Here is a 2,672-nt window from a genome sequence, read left to right as displayed (position 1 = left end):
TGTTAACTATATGTACTACATACTGTATGTATGAAACAGAAAATGTGTGGGGGTGTGTATGATGATGATGTTCCATTGATGTAGAATACATTTGATTCTATGTATTTCATGTGGAAGCAGCACCACTAAATCGTCCATGACAAAATTTACCCTTGTGGACAATAAAGTATATCAGATTTGTGCTCTTTAAGCTGCAGGGTTAGTGGTGACCTCCTCCAGCAGAGGCTTATGCTGCTCCAGGTCCTGGATGTTCTGCAACATATCAGAGCAAAGTTACACATTACTTGGGAGGACACAACAAACACTACTTGGTTGTGTGTGTGTGTGTGTGTCTACAAATCCGTATTCTACTTCCATTTGTATGGCCGTTGTATTCGCTCTGTTCAAGGGTTCTCTGTTCATACCTCTTTTCCCTCCTTTTCATCCTTGTACAAAGCCTTGAGACCCAACACCGCAGAGCTGATGGTGACACAAAGCTGAAGGACTGCAGGGACGATGAGCACGATGTCCAAGGCATTCATCAACATCTAATGGTAGAACAGACACATGGAGGAGGATTTGAACATATTGACAGTTGACCGGAATGTTTACCTAAATAGCGGTGTTGGTGAACACTGGAAAATACAGAAACAGACTGGCATACCAGCTATTAGAATGTGCTTTAAAACATGGAACCCACCATCTCTGTTTAAAAACACACATATTCATTACTAAATTAAGCAGTTTGATCCATGTAATCAAATGTTAATATATTTTACTTAGAACAGAGAAGGGACACCTTCCTCACATGATGGATATCATTCAAAAACTTCATTCAAAAGCACTCACCAGTGAAACCTGCTTGGCATCGTTGCATTTCACCAAGAGTCTATCACTCTGCGGATGACTTGGTAGTTGTCTCACCTGGCCGCCATAGTAGTCATCTCGCCAGATGTAGTCGTCATCATTGCAACTCCACCAGAAATGGCAGTTTGCCAGCACAATTCCAGCAATGGCCAGAGAAGCACCTGACAGGTTCGTCAACATATTGATGCCCACCTAAAACACAATCAGGGAATATAAAACCAGTTTGACTCAACTGAGTAAACCACTGAGTACTAGTTGTCTCAAATATTCAGTTGATGATTATAATTCAACTGGATCAGATTGAATGATTGTTCAATGGAGGACGGAAATGAGGCTAAGGATTGACAGGAAAGAGTTAAGGTCAATGAACAACTCACCAAGCAGGGACTGGGGAACTTCTCAGCCAATATACACATGATGCCAACTGCTATAAACTAAGAAGGCACCGAAATATCAAAATCAAATGCGCACAACCTACACAATCAACACATTATTTGTCCTGACAAAAATAACAAAAAACTCACAAGAAAATACACAGACATTTGACTTCAACCCTTCATTTTCTTTAAAAATAAATACTACTTAAGTAGGCAGGCCAAAATGTAAAAATAAATAAAGTTACTTATATATTTCCTGGTTTGTTTACTGTGGTTATAACTCCAAGTGAAATCATGTGCTTTCATACTAAACATGATAACATGGTAAACGATAACAAAATAAAGTAAGCTTACCACACCACCAAGCCAATAAGGAACCCTACACCCTGCCAGTGTAATAATCAGTGCTAACAAGGATCGCTCCCAAGCCAATGTTGAGTACTCCCACCATGATCTGTATAGTCTGTGAAATAAAATAAAAATAATTTTAGATAACTCCCTCTCACTTCTGATGACAATTGTGACCCAGTGGTGATAGACATGCATGTTGTGGTGTGGTGTGGTGTGGTGTGTGTGTGTGTGTGTGTGTGTGTGTGTGTGTGTGTGTGTGTGTGTGTGTGTGTGTGTGTGTGTGTGTGTGTGTGTATTTTAGTTCACCCACCCCCAGAGCTGACTGGGAATTTGCTTGGAGCCTCCAAGGTCCCTGGGACACAGAGCTTGCTGGGCTGTAGCACAGGGTCCCAAGTATTTGACACAGCAGGGGCCAACTGCTTCCTTCTTTAGCATTCACAGTAAATACAGCCACCCCTTTGCCATTGGTCACGGTCACTGACATGCTGGCCACTCTTGGTTACACAGCTCTAAATCAACAGAAAGGCAGAAAAATAATCGTAATGTTAAAATAGGTGTGTATCCCGTATAAGTAATCATGTTAAAAGGTGCACATTCATTCCAATAACATCTGATAATGTCTGTGTTGCATCTGTAGGACACACCTTTTTTTAAAGGACTAACTATTCATTTTGTTAGAGAATTTCTGGCATTGTACAGCTCTGAATCTGCCCTAAATAAGGGCACTCTTGTTGTTACTGCTACAGTGTTAATTGGGTCATAGTGGCAAACAGGTTCCATCCCATGTAGACAACATTAAAGTTAATCTACCCATTATTTTTGTTGCTTTGCTTTCCTTCATTGCGGTAATCTCTTGCTTCATTGAAAGATGATAGGGCATGTCATAAAGTGTGGTGATGAGTGGGTGTAGAGCCTCTGCTATGCCTGAGCAGGAAGTGCACATCATAAAACCCCCTCTTCTGGGAAATTACTTGAAACAGCAATTGTATGACCATGTTGCTCAAATAACTTATGAATTCAATCAATTCAGTACAGCTCAAATTTCTGCAGCACTTTACGGTAAAGAATTTAGGCTACCGATTGTTTACTTAGATATGT

General features: G+C 40.6%; 1 pseudogene; it reads right to left on the bottom strand.

The window, feature by feature from the left end:
• Positions 1-2,058, bottom strand: LOC139405878 (membrane-spanning 4-domains subfamily A member 5-like; annotated as a pseudogene).
• Positions 2,059-2,672: the final 614 nt, after the last annotated feature.

The sequence above is a fragment of the Oncorhynchus clarkii genome, chromosome 3 (assembly GCF_045791955.1).
Source record: "Oncorhynchus clarkii lewisi isolate Uvic-CL-2024 chromosome 3, UVic_Ocla_1.0, whole genome shotgun sequence".
Lineage (NCBI taxonomy): Eukaryota > Metazoa > Chordata > Actinopteri > Salmoniformes > Salmonidae > Oncorhynchus > Oncorhynchus clarkii.
This window is presented reverse-complemented; position numbering and strand designations above follow the sequence as displayed.